Source organism: Temnothorax longispinosus, chromosome 7 (assembly GCF_030848805.1).
Source record: "Temnothorax longispinosus isolate EJ_2023e chromosome 7, Tlon_JGU_v1, whole genome shotgun sequence".
Lineage (NCBI taxonomy): Eukaryota > Metazoa > Arthropoda > Insecta > Hymenoptera > Formicidae > Temnothorax > Temnothorax longispinosus.
Genome location: NC_092364.1, coordinates 12797265 through 12816133, shown reverse-complemented (window position 1 = coordinate 12816133; position 18869 = coordinate 12797265). Strand labels below are relative to the sequence as shown.

The 18869-nt window shown below is 39.1% G+C and overlaps 1 long non-coding RNA gene across 1 annotated transcript in view; it reads right to left on the bottom strand.

Moving 5' to 3' along the window:
- The window catches only part of LOC139816686 (uncharacterized), a 192810-nt gene that overhangs the window by 65805 nt on the left and 108136 nt on the right, over positions 1-18869 (bottom strand). The gene's annotated exons all lie outside the window — the stretch shown is intronic.

Sequence of the window (18869 nt, the reverse complement as noted above, 5' to 3'; positions counted from 1 at the left end):
GTGACCAAATAATTTTATTTCCGCGGTAAAAGCTAGAAAGCTTACACGTGTAATATGATTTTCTCTCGCGCGGTGAGAATAGTCTGATGCGAATTGAAACTTCGGCAGGTGAAATTTCGCGGTTTTATTTCCCTTTCCTCGTTTTACGATCCTTCCGAATTATCGCGGTTTCGCGAGAAAAATGCTAAGTAAAGAAAATAAAAGGCAAGGCAACGCGCGAAAGGATCATCGTATTTCTTTCTGTTCGATCGCTCGAGGTGTACGCGAAATTTCATTTCGGTGGAGAAGCGCATCGGAGCGGAAAGGCCTGTCGATCGCGCATCGACACACACGCATCGGGACATACCGTCGAAATATAAATTGGAGTACATTGATCTCGGGGAAAGTGGTCATCGCTTTTATCGCGAGTGTTGTCGTTAATTAACATGGGAAAACGGAAGCAAGGGGGGAAGGCAGGAGACCGATACAGGAATGTCGCGGAAGGAGGAGCCGGCGGCGGCGGCGGGCGGCGGCGGCGGCGGCGGCGGCGGCGGCGGCGGCGGCGGCGGCGGCGGCGGCGCGGCGGCGGAAGGAGGGGGCGGGGGGAAGGCAGAGTCAGTCACGGTAAGTCGATTACTTCGTGGTCGATGATCAAACGTCGCTTTCATTAGCCACGGTCTCGGTTGCTGCGGTTAAACATTCCCGACACTCTCGCCCGAGACCAACCTTGAATCAAAGATTCCATTACACGGCAGAATTAAACGCTCGTTGACGCGCGAGTTCGCTTTTTTTTTTATCCTTTACTTATCTCGTAACGCTCCGCGAGCGGGATATAAACGTGTCTCGGTATTTCCGAGGGTATTTCATAACGTGCAGATAGTTGCCGCGTCATGCCGAAAGACGAAGCTCGGATTGAATGACGTTTTTAACTAAAACGTCAGATAAAAAGTTCTTTTTTATTTATTTATTATTATTATTTTTTTTTGTAAAGAGAGAAACTGGCGATATGGGTTAGGAACAAATCGATACGAAATCCGCTTTCGTCGCAACTGTAAATTAACTTTCCTCGTGTTGCGATTGCATTTTGCATTTGACGCGCAATATTTCGCCGGAAACGCCGCAAGAATCGTGCGCGTGATCGGTCACGGAAGTGTTCCGAACGTAGAATCTTGGACTTTAAAGCGTCGAAAGAAACGTTTTGTTTTTCGCGCTATTGATTTAACGCGTAACTTCGCGCAGTTTCCGAGGATCGCGACTGAAATCGCTCGATTATATCCGTCATCCAGAATACTTGGGCAAATATAACGGCGCGGCGGCGGCGACGGTGAAACTTCCGCGGGGAGGAATCCGGTCGACTCTCCGACGCCTGCCGTCGGCGTCGAGGCGACTCGTATCGACTTTCACCACTGGGAGAAAGAAAGCGCATCCTTTCTTTATCTGCAACTTCCTCCATCTCCCCCGCCGGCACTTTATTCGGGATCAAAGCCTTCTATTCGACAATTGCGAGCACTCGGGGCGGGGTGTAACTTTACGTTTCACCGAGCTTTCACCATGCACCCGTGAGAATCCCAAACGTAATTTCGATCGTCTTACGGCAGCGGCACGAACTATATATCTCGATCCGTATTACGTAACGACTCTTAATGCGCTGTAACTTGCGACTAACGCGTAGGATTCCGGCGAGGATTTATGGAAGCTGGAACTTCAGGCTAATTTGTGACGTTACGTGCGAGTACGAGTTACGTGCTCGCCCGAGAATCTTGATTCGCGCGTCCAGATTATTCTTTTTACCCGTAGATATAAATTAAACGAAATTTATGGCGAAATAATTACTGTCTTATAAAGGTCGAAATGATAACAAAATACGGGAATACGCGGTAACGCAAAAATGTGGGATAGCTCCATGTAACACTGGACACATTCGCATAACTTTCACGTGACTCTGTGCGTGAAGCAATATAAATTCAAAGAAAAATTTATTGTGTATAAAAAGGTACGTTTTTATAGCCGTGTACATTTCATTTCCTCGCAACGAAATGCTTATTTATTTAAAAATATCTCTTGTATCTGATACAAATAACGAAAGTCAACGTATCACATTTTCAGTGAAAGTGAAAACAAATGAAAGTATATATCCTAAGCCGGGGTGTATTTTTAAATATTAGTCAGATTTAAACAGAGATAATTAATAAATTATATTTTACATCAAATTAGAAAAATTCTATTGATATTATATTACATACACACATAATATTATATAAAATATACTTATATATATTATATTATATTATATCTTATAATATAATACATATTATAAGAATGATATACATCTGTTCGCGTAATTGTAACAAACGTAAAAATATACTTCTTTTACCAAACACGCGAGAGATGTTGTATAATAACTTCTAATGCAATTCCACGTCCAACTAACACGAACCGAACTTCGCAGCGGGCGATAGTTTGGCGAAATTTGTGACTGTTACGAGGTTGTACAAGCCGCTCGGTCAAAAGCTTAATTCGATTCTCGCGGCTCGAAGAACCTGTTCTTTGCGAGATGCGCTCTTCCCCCTCCCCCCTGCCCTTCCATCGATCGTTTCGCCGAGAGAACGTCTTCGTCGGCTCTTTGTCGTCGTCTCGTCCATCTCCGAGGAGCGGCGAAACGCTCGCGGAAGCGCTTTCTCGCGCCATCGAATTTCGAGGAGTACGATTTACGACAGTAATTCCGATCGCTCCGTGCGCGCGGCGTAATAACTTCGCATCTCGACGTAATATCAGCAGGTGAACAGTTTCATCTTGAGATTTGTAAAACCGTTGTCAACTATCTATCTGCGCGAACATATCTTACGATCGCAATTGTATTTTATCGTGCACCAAATATCCTACATCTCTCTTTATTCTTTCTCTTCTCCTTAGTTGCTAGCAACTTGAGAAAGATATTTAAAAAGGATTTGTCCACTAAATCCTTTCTAAATATCATCCACTAAAAAATAATTCGATAAAAGTAGAACATCTCGTATATTATATTTCCTTAATATATTACAGTCTTAAGCTATCCCTTTTTTGCATCTTACGCGACTTGAATTTCTCGAAGTAAATCTTTCCAATTTATGCAATTCTCGTTATGTGTGAAACGATGCATCCAACGATTAATTGCAACGCGTTAACGTTTCATAGCCGATTCCACGAAGTTTCGTGCCAAGGATTTGGTATCGCAACCTTTTGATCTGCCTAGCGAAGTAGCTGGGGATGCGACTTTACGCCTCAACGGGTTACCAACCCCCGAAAATCGTCAAGCACAATTTCACTTGATGAAAGTCACCGCTAAACGCGTGACAGGAGGTAATTTTTAACGTGAGCGGGCCATTACAAAACGAGCGATTTTGTTCCGTAACGTAAAATCCCCCGCGTGAGAAATACAGAGATACTATTTCGTTGGAAATTTTGTTCGTGCCGAACTAGAAAGACACTTTGACCGTTTTTTTATGTACAAGATGATAAAATAATGTTAAAAATGTTTTTAAGAGCCAAATATGAATTAAGATGCAAATTTAAATTTTAAATGTTAGGTATATCGAATGTTCAGAGGATTTATTTTTTATCAAAAGTTTATGTTTGCAATAATTTATTAATAAAAGCGGATATAACGCAGTCTCATAAAACAATTTCATAAATTACCGTGTAATATATTTATGAGTCCGTGTAATTTTTTCTTTTTTACCGCTAATATAAACGGAATGTTGCTGCTTGAAAAATAACTACATTCCTTTAGCGTAAAGTGTTATCTATCATAATAAATTTCTGCCAATACGAAGAATAAGAGTAAAAAGAAGAAGAGTAAAAAGACGATATAATTTCTACATGAATTACAAGTCTGACAAAGACATAAAACTATCACTGTCGACTAACGATTTCGCAAGAAATATGGCTCTTTAGCATATGTATCGTATATTCGTAGGATGATAAAAAAGTATTTGATGTCGTAAAAGTGAAGTTAGAACGTTAAACACAATCGTACACGAGGCAGTTGCCATCCACTTCGCTTCGCTACAAATTTGGTTAGTTCACCGCAAAATGGTTAAATTCCTCGTTTAAAAGTCTCTCGTGCACATTTCCTTGCTGTTTGGCTGTTGGGCAAAGGGTTGTTATCGTACCCTCTCGATCTACCCTTGCAAAACTAGCTGCGGATGTAACTTCGCGCTTCATCGAACTTCCCTCCAAAGGGCGCGAGTCCCCGACGTAATTTCAGTCGGAAACGACCACGTCTTAATACGTATTATATAGTGACTTTTAACGCTGGCGAAACGTACAACCACGAGAGAAAGTTTTAGTCAATATGTAAAGTGCCACCGGTACAGGAAACTACGATCTGTATAACTAAGAAGTTAAATTGAACTACGTCACACAGTATGTTATAGAAAGACTTGTTTGTTTTTCGACTTTCGGACTCGACACTTTAATTAATTTTTAATAAAAAACGTTTTAGATTCATACAAGTCTGATTGAATAAATGCAATCTAGATTAGTTATTATAAACTTGCGTCGTTAATTAGAAATTATCTGATATTATCTAATTAGGATATATCTGGTATTTGTATAAAGTATGATTGTTATTTTGCATTCCCGTCTTGTTTTGCAACGTCTTCCTTAAACTATAGTGGCCAATAAAACCTTCATTTTTACAATTTTGCTTTTACCAATTTAAAATATTCAATTCCTCGATGTGTTTTTCAAAAGTTGGTCGACAAATTAATTCAGAAATTGGAAAAAAAAAACGTGGCTGATAGATTTGAAAAGTTTCGCATAGTTTTCCATATTTTGTGGCAATAAAATGAAACGATAAGAGCGATAAAACTCTTGAAATTACGCGTACTTCTAATTAGAACATTATCGTACAGTTGTAATAAGATATATGCAGACAAATATGTAAATGACGAACGGATAATTTAACATGGTCAAAGTACTAACTGTTTGAAACGTTGAATTTAACCCACACACCATAAACATTTACGAATGTCAAATTCCGCGTTACAATATTCGCGTCGGTTAATTACGGTATTACAGTACATTTTAACCTCCGTGTCCGTGTAATTTCGCTTTTATTGTTGTTCCTCTTTAAAAACTTGCGCGATATATACGGAGTAAAATATATTTGCACGTATATGTAAGGACGCGGAGACTTCACGTAACTTCATACTTCAACAGTCATAGTGTGTTTGATGGTTTGATGTATAACGGGTGGAAACATGAGAGATGAGACAAAGATCGAAGTTCCCGAATGTTTCGATACTTGAAGTTTGCACAACATGTTGTACAACATTTTAAAAACGCTCTTAAATCTTACATTCCCCGACATAAGTGCGGGGAAAATATCGTAAAAATTTTTGCCTGAAAATATAAAGCGTCCTTACATATACGTGCAAAGATATTTATAACATGAACATCAGCAATGTTCATGAAAAGCATGATGGTATTTTGTGTAGTACTTAAAAAGTGCATAACAGAAATATGGATCGGGGGAACTCGAAATTATTCCTCGAAAATTGGACGTAATGCGACTGACTTCGCAAAGCCATTATTCAAGAATATAAAAAGAACTCCGCCAAGTACAAGCTTCGTCCACACAATACTTCTTAGGAAGCGTCACGTAAATTTATTCCTCAAAATCCGCAGCCAGTAGACCGATCCCAACAGTTTAATTAATAGAGATCGTTGGCCCACTTTTTTACCTTCGTTCGAGACTCGATGGCGCGTGGCGCGGATCAAAGATCGCGAAGATAAGAGCAAAGTTTCGTGACTTCTTGTGTTTGTGTAATTTATATATTCGTATATATACGTTCGCAATTTTACTTTTAGAAAGTTTCCGCGGTGCACGAGGAGCGCCGGGATCCCGCCCGAGAGCAGCCCGGAATGCAGTTAATTGAGGGAAGATGAAGGATTCCGCAAAATTTCCTCTCACGTATCACACACACACACACACACACACACACACACACACACACACACACACACACACACACACACACACACACACACACACACACACCTACCGAAGCCCGTAACCGAGTATACCGTGCGAGTTCTCGAAGTTAAAAGTTATTAATTTAAAACGTAATCAGTCTTTACTTTGTTACAAGTCAATTGTTTCTTTCCATATCTCGACGCGTGCGCTCCCGCAGCGCGCAGCGTCCGCGAAACTTCACATTCCGGATATTATATTGATCTCCGCGGGGAAAACTCAGACGTTCTGTGAGAAAATATTTTGATAGCACAATTTTCGTTCCAAATTAGCAATGTAAACTAGAACGTTTCCAGTGCTGCTCGGGGCGTATACCTCTTGTAATCACAGCTTCGCAAGAGAAATTGCGCGTCTCTCTTTGGAAAAAGGAGAGAGCCGCGCGCGTCTTTTCGAAAGCTCTCCGCACAATGCCGGCGTGCGAAGGGTTAAAAAGATGCAGTTCCCGCCGCGTTATCATATTTCTCCCGCGGATATTATTTGTTGCGCCAGTCCCGCGTGTGCGCGACGCGGTCTCATAAAATACGTGTGACACGCTAAAATAACGACTGCACTCTTGCAGGTCATTGTGTGAACGCTTTGTGTACGACCGGCTGACGCGAATACTTTTTGTTGATCAGCCGACGGATTCATATGAGTCGTTAAATTGCAATCCGCGCGCTTACAAAAAGCGAGACTCGCGCGTACGATCACATTATACCGAACATTCTTATTTCCGTGCTGTTTCCGAAAAACTTTACAGCCGGGACATGCGAGTCCTCGGCGCATTTCTTTCCGCGAAAAAGCAAAAGTCTTCTAACTCTTATTGTTCAAAAGCCATATTTAATATCTGCAAATATTGTACTTGAGATATTAGTGAAAATTGCGAGCTTTTAAGTCTTGTTCTTCTTTAATTCGTATCCCTATTGTTCAATGAATATTTAAGTCTTAGACATTAATTTTAAAACTTTGAAAATAGTATCATCTACATATTTCGCACTAAAAATAACGTCAAAGTCTTTCGTACTTTTACAACGAAAGAAGATTAATAGAATTTCGAATCTCTATTTTGCACCGACAAGAATTAGCACTTACCGTTTACTTTCGGCGTTTCGAATTCCACGCGAACTTAGCAATCTCGATGAGACGCAAGAAAGGATCGATTTATCAAAGTCAGCAATAAGATAATTGCGGCAAATTCATCGTGGCTAACGCACGGAGATGGACGCGGCAGCGACGCTGTCGAATCGCACTTGACCCGCGAAATCTGATTTTCGTAAATTCGCTCCGTATAGGTATCTATACCAGAGACGGAGATACCTGACACGAAAGAACCCACGAAATTCGATTTTCGAGATTTGTGTACGGGTCATCCGAGCTAAAAGCGTGAGCTGCCGAGTTAGCGAATAAGCGCGCGGGAGGAAAGGGGCACAATTGGGAGGGATATCTCTGAATGTGAATCCTACCTATCCCTAGACAAGAACAAATATGTATTTGCTGAAACGCTGTGGTGTTATAGGTCCTTTCAGAGCCAACAGAGAGCCAGTAAGTTGAAGTGCGCGATAAGCTGTTGGAGATATTGTGCAATATATCTTTCTTGTTAACAGCAGCAAGCGGTTTATTTATTAGCCAGTTTGACAACACAAGTATAATTTAATGATACAAACTTAAAAAATGTTGTTTTTAAAATATGCTATGTATGTGTTAAAATATTATTAAAAAAATATATAAATATTGAAAAAAGTTGTAAAATACTGTAGATATTCAGTAATTACTTTAGTGGATGAAAATTCGACGCGTTACGCCCGAATGGGCTTGTACTCGAAGTCAAAGTTATCGTTTAATCTAAAACGAATATTATATCATACCTTACCGAAAGTTCGCAACTCACTTTAAACTGTAATTTTCAGACTGACAGACATTGTAGCGTAAACTATACGTGACATACGTTGCAGCCACGGTTAATACCCGAAATTAAATACGAATTTGCTAGGAGTTTAATTATGCGAACTACTAAACACTCTCGACCCGTCGCGTCGCGTTGCGTCGTGCCGGTGCACACGTCACTAAATCGTCGGCTATACGAAGCATATTAATTTACGTAGAGATCGACCGCATGATTTTGATCCAGCAATTACGTAGATTCATCCTGTCATTCGTATACCGGCTCGCATCGCCGACTCTCGGGAATCGTTAACCACTCCGAAACTACAAGTATACCTATGCAAAATTCACCGCGCTGCGCGCGCGTCCCCTTAGCATTTTCTCTCCCCGTTTCATTTTCTCTCTTTTCCACAGAAATTCTTGTCGAGGCGCTCTCGAGGATGCTCGACTCCACCACTGAAAAATAGGCCAATTAAGGCAGAATGGGAATAGAAAGGATTGTGCGTCATTAGCGTATAATATCCTTCAGAATTTACCGCGTTAATGAAGCACAATTTTATTCCTAGTTTATGTTTGATTACGTTTTTATTGTAGTCAACTTGCTTCGAGAGAAGAGAGAGAGAGAGAGAGCTTTTTAAACGAATAATGATAATTAGTAAACCGTGATATAAATTAAAGCTGACGCAGAAATTAGAGTTAAAATTAACGCGGCTGTAGCACTCTAGCGTAAAGTTTTTAGAAGAAATTTCCATTTAAAAAGCACACGCAAAGATATTAGGAAATATCATACTGCAATGATTACAAAGCGGAGGAGCAAATAAAAAGCGAATATGGCGATGCGACTAGCGAAATCCAATCGACAGAGGTCCCTTGTCGATTCCAATAATTTGGTTCGCTACCGAATGTATCCTCATATGTATATCGTTTCAACGATATGATTACCGAAATCCATGTTATATGTCTTTAATATGTAACTACTATATAAACTTCATCATTTGCATTATGTTGGCGATGTTAATTCTACGAGATAAATTTGAAAATATTGCAGATTGCCAAACTTTGCGAACGTATTCGTCGGCTAGAATTTAAATAATGTCAAATAAAGAATTCAACGTAACAAAAAATACATGTAGACGTAACGGGAATTATTCATGAAAGATCCCTCGTGAAACTAAAGTAAAAAGATATTTTGCAGACTCACTGATATATTTACTTTCTTGTGATATTTTTCATCTATGGTGTCATACTTTGATATTCGATATTGATATCAGATATAATTTAATATCTGATCTTCATATGTGATGTAAAATTATTAAAATTCCATTAACCTGTCAAATAAAACGAGGAATCACATCTACATCGTTATCCATTAATTAACATTTTAATGCAATCAGAAACCTTTATACGTGACTACACATTCGTTATACAGAGAGTCCAAGTTTAAAGTTTACAGTGCTATATCTCGTGAATCGATAATTTTATTGAAAAATGTTTTAGACAAAAGTTGCATGGTTTGGAGGGAAACACATAATTCAGATGTGAGTCATGTCGTAGTAGATGTCATCGTTTTCAAGAAATTTTTAAGGTGACTAATTTCTTAAATGGAACTTGATTCTTTCTTTGAGACAAAAGTTGTAGATCTCGTCACGTTTTCAAAACACTATCATAAAGCTCTCTTTTGTTAAGAATTTCCTGAGATAGTTTAAAATTAATACTTATACATCTACATTTCAATCTACTCTTTTTCTTTTTAGTTTAAGTTATCTCTTGCTCATATTTTTCTTTAACTACTCATCGCATATCATTCGTAAAAACGTATGCGTATGTGCGTTAATTTAATTTGATTATTGAGACGGTTGTCAATTGACTGCCAATTTGTCTAAATATGTGCATATGTATCAGGCTGTATCAAACAGTTGATTTTTTTGTTTAGAAGGACTATCAAAAGCAAGGAAGAGTTTAGAAGTGGCGCGAGCTTGCGTAATCGATCACGACGGTCTCAGCACTTTGGAGAATTAAATTCCGTCACACAGAAGCGGAGACGTACATAAGCGTCTCGTACGAATACTAAACTTTTCCTTTCTGTCCTGTGAGGCGAAAAGAAACTCGTCCTTGGTATCGACATCTTTCAACGATAAATCACCGTGGATATAAAAAACTTAATACGCCTCACCATTTCGAACGCAATTTTATTCTCATTAATATGGACCGTTGTTTATAAAACCTCTCTTAAAACGACACTTGATAAAAACTGTGCAGTGAAATGTGAAATACTAATAATTTTAAAATTTGAAAGCTAAAGTTTGTTATATTGCAAAATTTGCTTTTAAAAATTACCCTCCGTATAATTAAATCCTAAATTAAAACTGTTAAAATAACATCTATGAAATTGTTCAAAAATTTTGAAAATTATTTACGTTCAAAGATTGAAACTAACCATATTGATCTATTAAAGCAGCTGTAACTGAAAGAAAGTTATATGCAATCGTTAACAGAAGATATATCTCAAATGGCAATAAATATAAAATAGATAAAAATAATTTGGCATAATTTTTCTGTGTAATTTATTACATTTTCTATTATCGACGATCTATCGCTGACAGCGAGAGATTTGATAAATGAAAGTGCCCACTTTTTTTTAGGGCGCTAATTACCGGCACAATTACTCGGTAGATGCCGTTAATCAGATCACATCGCAAAAGGCGAGACGAAAATATAATTTTTCTTTGCGAACGATAACGAACGTGCATTAGTTGCGTAATTTAATACACTTTGTGCTAACAATTATTTTATCAAATTTTGTTAAAATCAGAATGTTTCTACGAAATATACGAAATAATAGGCATTTGAGCGTGTATTTATTTCATAAAGAGTTGGACTTAATTATATAATGTGGTATTACCGCTTTTTTAAATGTGGATTAAATATATTGCAAAATTTACTTTAATTCAACCAAAATTGGAAGTAGAAAATTATTCTAGAGACATATTTAGAAATGCATTATGCTTTAACCCTCCGAGAACACACAGGGTCAATTTGACCCTTACCTCGAGTTTGATCGTAAATATCTTGAAAGCATTTTGAAAATTGGCGGATTTGAGGCCCTCTAGCTGTAGTTTGGGGTACTAACTATACGTTAGGATGCTCCCATTGTACAGCGCAATACGCAGTAGGCGTTGGATATTATATAAAATCGGTGTAGGGTCATTCTGACCCTACAGATGTACTAAGCGTCGGTTTGCAATAGTGAGCACGATGGCGTATAGTTTGCGGCCACGTGTTCAGAACGTTATAGTAAGTGCCTAGCCAGAACATTTCGATGGCAACAGTTCTTCTGAGGAGGAGGATAATGTGTCGTACAGTCAAATTAAGATGCAATGTCCGAGTTGCTTGGGTCCGATGTGCGATGAACATCGTGTTTATTTATGTAATAACTGCGCCGGAAGTAAATAAATAATAAAATAATGAAGTATTAAAACTTTATATAATAAGAAATAAATTTTTCTAAATTTTTTTCACAAAATTTTTTAATTTTTTTTTACCTTAAAAATCACCTTTGTCACCTAACAAAATAAATACCTTTTCTTAAAGGTACACTAAAGAACAATTTTTTTCTTGATTCTACTACATTTCGAGAATATACATGTAAAGTTTTAGCCAGAAATATTAAAAATTAAAAAAAAATACAATTTTTTTCGTAAATTACGTTTTTTCAAAAAAATAATTTTTTGTTAAATTTTTTTAAATATGTAAATAATTCCAACGGCACTTTTTATTTATATCAATTGATTTAACAATGTTCCAAGTACATCTGGAAATTTTTTCAAGCTGATCGCACTCGTCAATTTAAAATGGTGGACGATCAAAGTATGTGTAGGGTCAGATTGACCCAGATTGTTCTCCGTGAATGAAAAAATGGGTGTGTTCTCTCGGAGGGTTAATTATATATAATTTGATATAATATGTCAGTCAATGTCACAGTTATTATTTTATTATTTTAACCCTATTCGCTCCAACCATGCCTTTCGTGTCCCACGAATTTCTAACAGTCGTTTGTTCCGGAAAACAAATGATCGTGGGAGAATCCCCTCCACGCCGGAAAAAAGTTATTGTGGCAGGGAACCTCAGGTAAAAATTTCAAAGTCCTAGCTCATTTACTCTCGAAACGGGAAACAATCAAAATCTCGGTGGGACATGAAAGTGCATGGTTGGAGGATTACGTCAGTGTTGTGTGAAAGGTAAATGAGCATTTTTTTCGATAAAAATGTATTTTGTGTATAATTTAACCGTATTTAAAATATTTTTATCGTTAAAAAGAAATTTAACATTCCACAGAAGTCTATTATGGCTCAGAGGCAGGTGGAAGAGGTGGGGAGGAGCTACGATTATATAAAAAAAATTAATTTTTTTACATAAAAAATATCTGTCACACTTCAAATTCGCCTTTTGTTATTCAGAAATTCTTTTTCTAGCATTCTTTAAGTCTTTAAAGTCCTTTTGTACCATTTAAAAATTACCAAATTTGCGGCGACGAAATTAAGTATTCCTATTTAATTAATAATTATCTCATATTTTTTTTCTCATTTGCACTACTTTTAGCTTTAATTTGCGTTTTGGTTCATTAAGCTTCGTTAATTTTGTTCGTGAGTTATGATTTTTTAAGTAAAACGAGTCGTAACGTGTGTTTGTCGACATATAATTGTTGTAAAAAATATTTAAATAAATGATTTTCAAATGTTCTTTACATTGATTTTTAGTCGAAGGTACAAAGATATTATAATAATTTTTGGGGAATTTTTCAAAGCTATTAACATTATAAAAAACACGTGAGACTCGAAAGTGCATGGTTGGAGGATTATTGGGGGCGAAAAAAACGTTGGTGAATAGGGTTAAGAATTTTATTTCTAATTTTTCTTTTGCCAAAAAGGTATGTAATAAAAAAGGCTAATTTTTTGGGGCTGAACTTGATCCTTGATTATATGTATAATTACGTTTAATTGTATACAACACCTACTCGCGTTTATTAAACGCTAGTACATCGCATCACGAAATTCTCAGCATATCGACTTTGATTCTCTCATCAAATTCAAACGCTATTCCGCATGTTTCCTCAAATCTCCGTTTTGATACGACATCTCGTACTACGATTACGGTTACGAGTTTTTTTTCCAGAATGTAGCAGATATATAGTCACATGTGGGCGAACGACAATTTCCTGCAGTGGTAACACGGCTGCAGCTATTTTCAAGCGTGCGTATATTGCAGAACGCAAAAAAAAAACCTTTCTACCATTTGTACCTAATTTCGCGGACCACGATTCTGATCTGGTCCGTTGTAACGTCCGCTGTAATTGCGTAAACCGTGGCAAAGAATTTTCCTCGGGGCGTTCTCTCTCGCCCGTTATACACACCGCGCCGAAGGAAACTGTACGTGCGCAGGATTTAACAATTATCGTTTTAATATCGCGGTCGTAAAATATGTACGTGCGCTAGTCCGCGAAACTGGGTCGTGAAAGAAGAGACATACAAGACGTGAAATCAATGTCGAATAGTGCGTTCTTCCCGCGAGGGTTGCTCTTCGAATAGCGCCAGGCGGGCCAGGCCTGCCCGATTATCGCCTGCGCTTTTCTTATACAAATCCTTATGCCCGTATCACACTAGTGATTGGCGATTGCGTCTAAGTTTTGCGTCTACGTCTTTTGATCAATCAGAACGAAAATCGCGAATTGCAATCGCTCGCAGCTACTTTCTGATTGGTCAAGAGACGTAAACGCAAACGTAGACGTAATCGTTAATCGCTAGTGCGATACGGGCATTACACACGCGCGATTTATCGAACCCCTCCGCAAATTTCCTGCATTTCCCTAACGCCATGTTTTCGCCGTGCGCGCGCGCGATTATGCATATAACTTTTTCTTCGACGGATTATCGTACGACTACGGTATGCACGGTCACGTATCCGACGCAACAAGATCAACTGAAACGAGCTTGGAAAGAGCTTTACAAGAGAAGCGCATAATGCTTGAACTGCAGAATGAGTTTTGAGAAAACGTGCCGGCGCGGACCCGAGAGATCGATCGAGACGAGCGTGGGCGGTCAGGGAAATCATTAACATGTTTATCTCGCTTGAAATTTAACATGTAATTCTCGCGTATCTATAATGGCAGTTAGAGACGCAAGGTGAAAGAGACTTTTCTCAAGTTGGCCGAACTATACAACCAAATAGTGGTTTCAACGCGGTACGTTGTAAAACGTTAACTATACGACCCCGATAACCGCGTTTACCCGTGATTGTCACTCTGCTATGGTAGTCACGTACGTATGCGGAACCACGTATAGCAATTTTGCATGGGGATCCGATGGAACAAGATCAACGGGAATGAGTTTCCAAAGCGCTTTATAGCGGAAAGTCGATGATGCTTGAACGAAGGAAGAATTCCAGAGAGAGAGAGAGAGAGAGAGAGAGAGAGAGAGAGAGAGAGAGAGAGATAGAAGAGAGAGAGAGAGAGAGAGGAAGAGGAGAGAGGAGAGAGGGAGAGAGGGAGAGCGAACGTAGAAGAGGCGAGGATGATAGAGACGGAGGTAGAGAGGGTGGAGCTCTTCTTTTAGCTTTGAGCTCTTTCAGATTTATTTATACTCTTTTTATCCTAGAGTAATCTTCTCTTTCTCTCCCTCATCCAGCGTCTTTCGCTCTATCCTTCTCTCGTTCGTCTCTTCTCTCTTTACTCTCCTTGCTCTACTTCTTCTCTCTCTCTCTTCGTCTATCTCCGCTCTCTCTCTCTCTCTCTCTCTCTCTCTTCTCTCTCTCTCTCTCTCTCCTTCCCTCCTCTCTCTCTCTCTCTCTCCTCGTCTCTTCCCTCTATTTCGGCTCTTTCTCTCCTCTTTTCATCTCTCTCGCTCTTTTCTCTCTTTCTTTTCTTTATCTCGTACTTCGCTATGTTTATCTCTTTCTCTCTCTCCCATCTTTTCTCTCTTCTGCTCTCTCTCTCTCTCTCTCTCTTGACTCTTCTCTCCGCTCTCTCTCCGCTCTGCTCCTTCTCTCTCTCCATGCTGCTCTCTCTCTCGATCGAGAGTCTAAGGGTCTACTCTCTTGTTCTCACCATCTCAGATTTCACACTCCACGTTTCAACTAGCGACGACAGCCGATAGCAATGTTGCAAAGGGAGATAGAGTTTTTATGTCGAAACGAGTATGGCGTCGCAGATACGAGGGTTGGGAAGAAGTGGTATTTACCCGCGGTGGGTGTACGAGTGAGGCTGTAAATAACGATGGTTTCTTCCTTTTTGTACCCCTTCCCTTTTTCCTTCCGGGGGAGGGGGAAGAGAGGGAAGAAAAGAGAGGGGGGCCCCTCTCTTTCTCTCTCGGCTCTGTATCCTTTTTTTTCTTGCCTAGCACGTACGCACCGCCAGAGATTGTGTTCCATTGCGTGGGTGGAGCGTTAAAAAAAAGCGCAAAGAGAAGAATTTTTATCACTGACAATTATGACGCCCTTTGCGAGGTCTCTACGCGCACGATACTACCACGCGTCTGTGATAACTAGCGGGCATGTCTTTTCACCCAAAAAAAGACTCGTGACGCGAGAAAGAACAAGTCGATATTTACTCGAGAGACAGAGTCACTTGTATAAAATGTTGGAATTTTAATCTTCGTGTAATTTGATGCCAAAAATGTCTTTATGTGAACATAATCTTTTTAAATATTGTTACTCCATATCTAAACATAGTACACTCGCAATAACTTAAAAAAAAGGATAGAACATGCTTACAGAATATGCTTCTATTAAGATTATTTAAAATATTTATATATATATAAATAATACAATAAAAATCCAATAGGCTTACCAATACATTTTGGCAAGATAAATTTTCAGTAAAAGTTTTCTTTATTTATAAATACTTATATATTTAAATATTCTAAGAAGTACAACTTGATATGTTTAGTTGTAATACGAATTTTACACATAAAACAAAGGTTTCATATTTCGCTTTCGTGTCCTATATTTTTTTTACGTAATTCTTTTTACTTATTCCGTAATCACTAGCCTACGACTTCGACATTGAAGTAAATGTCAGTAGAGCATATGTAATTGCGTTTTTCTAATTAAATGCGTTTACGCGTTTAATAACCCAATTTCGCTAATTTCTTTTGCACGCGTGGAGCGTCGCAATCTTCATTCCGCCGTAAACGTTACTTGGTCACGGACAATATTAGCTGAATTAATTAACGGTTAACAGTAATGTCAGAGTTTCGTTAATATATACCACCTTAATAACAAAAATAAGAAAGTATTTCGGTCGCTGGGAGTCAATCTTCTCAGTATACGTTCGCGGAAAAGGCTAAGGGATTGTACGAGATCGGAGTAAATAACAAAACGCAAATCACAAGGCGGAAAATAGCGGCGCCAGTGTTACGCGGCGCTTTCGCCACGACGATCATCCGCCAGCGGCGACATTAACAGGGAGAAATGGTGAGTGACGTGATCGTTGGTACGTGCACGACGAGGTTGACGTTATCGCGCCACCGAATCGGAATGCCTTTCGCATGATCTATTTAACGCGCCGGTGAGCACGCACGCTTCGTCGGGGAAGGGAATCTCCTCGACGGCGACGACGACGACGGCGACGAGCGACGGCCCGGCCGCCGCGGAGCCGTCAACTCGCGGGGCGGCGGAAAATACCCCGGATGCCATTTTCAGGGCGCACGATGAATATTCTTACGCGCGCGCCCTTCCAACCGAAACTGAGAGAGCTTGGCTGCGGAACAAATATCCATCCGCGCAAACATCGCGTCGGCTACGGCGACGGCGACGGCGACGACAGTGACGACGAGGGTGCGTGCGAGATAAGTGCGAGCGGTGAGAAGGGAATAACCCGGTGGCTTCATATTGTGCGGCACGAGAGGTGGCGACGGATATACACCAACACGTGTACCGTAAATGTAATTACAGCTTAAAGGGAAGTTCCATCTTAAGCGATCCTTCGCGGTCGAAGTGGGTTCTGCATTAATTAGAAGCCAACTTAATTAATACGCGCTTGTATGCCGGGCGTACTCTTGTCCCGGGAATCTTGCCTACACGGAGGAAGAGCAGGAAAGCGCTTCCTTCTTCCCGACACTTTAGGCAGCGCAGAGTCTCTACGTGTACGTAAACGCGACTTCGCAATATCGTTGCTTTTTACCGGCGCTCACGCGGCACGTCGGATTTTCATAAAGAATTTGCATTTAGGTAGTCGCGCGAGCGGTAAGCTCGCGAGATTCAAGTGTAGCATGCTCTTCTCATTACTGCGGAATCTCTGCTCGCGAACTCTCGAGGAACGAACAATTCGCAATTACGTGCGTTGCGGGTTAATAGAACGCGACTTCCTCCCCCAGATTGTTTAAGAAACGTGCGATAAATATTTATATAACTGCACTATTCAATAACGAACCAGACAGCACGCATGTCCAAAGTCTTTTGTCCCGATTTTGGATATGGTGCTGTCTGGGTCGTTGATAAATTTACGATTTCGTAACTGGCTGTCATAAGCTAATTGGAGGAATGATTCTACGCACATAATACAGACAATATAGAAACGATAAGCAAAACTAACACGTAATGATACTCGCTGTGAGTGATAGTGACAACATTTTTCTCGTACATTTTTATGTGCGCCCCGGGCACATTCCGTCCCGTACAAGTGTGCGCGCGGCGCGGAAAGGTTGGGAAATATTATGCTAGCAACAGAGAGAGTATGAATTATTTAAGCGCGCGGTGGAGATAGGAGCGCGGAAACTATACCGAAGGCATTGCATCGTTTTGTAATTTCTGTCAGCGGTCGGAATTTTATGGTTACGATCTCGACCGCGTTCACGCTACGCGCGCTCGCAAATAGTTGCGCAAGTGTGTGATTCCCTCAGATTAAATTATAATTTTAATCGCGCATAGAATTAACCGCACATTCGTCCTGCGGTACGTCATACGGTTTAAAAACGGTGTCCCCGAAAGTATGTAGGTACACCGTTTTCTTCATTTTTTGAGTAATTTATCTTCTGCATGCTTATATAATAAATTCGTAATAAATCTTACAAAATTTATGAGGAAGCTTGATGTCAAAAAAGTATTCAAGACTTAATATAAACAATATAAACGGAAAGTTATAATTGGCTCGAAGAAAAAAACAGTTTGCAAATTTTCACGGCTATATTGTATCTAAATGATTAAATTCTCTGCTTTTTTGCCGTTCTCCATGAAATTACGAACGATATCTACTGCGTGCAGGACCATGAAAATTTTAAAAAGATTTTGGGGAAATGGTACATAAATCTAAAGATTTGCCGACCGTCTGAGACCCGAAAGAACAGTTGTCGCGGTAGTGGTATCCCACAGTTGAATGGATAATCCACGTTATTTCCGTAAATTATGTCTCGCCGTGACATTATGATAGTGGAGTCTCGATCTAATGATATATTCCGTCAATTAAGGGTGCTCGATAGCCGGAAATTTGTCGACCATTCCGGAAAATGGATTTAGATTGGATGGCTGTCCATGGTGTATGAGTCAAGATATGGAAGATCATTTGACTATCGTTGATGTTATAGGTTTGCGATTTATATTAATTAAGTTAAAAGTTTATGCTTTTGATATGCTTTATCATATATAATGATACAGTCTCAATAAAATAGTGATACTCATTGTCCACATTTTTGCAAAGATTGTTAAAATTCTAATTTTTTAGTGAAATTGGGTTATAATAAATTGGATAAAAAGTTTGTTACTATAATATCACTTGTTTATTCCAAACTGAATATTCTTTAGCAAAATACTGTTAAAAATTCAATGTAAAATTATTAAGAAGTTTCTCGAGCAAATAATTAAATTTTTTCAAACATATATATATATATATATATTTATATAATAGAACACATATGCATATACAATATAGAATATATATATATATATATATATATATATATATATATATATATATGTGTGTGTGTGTGTGTGTGTGTGTGTGTGTATTCTGCGAAATATTTTATGT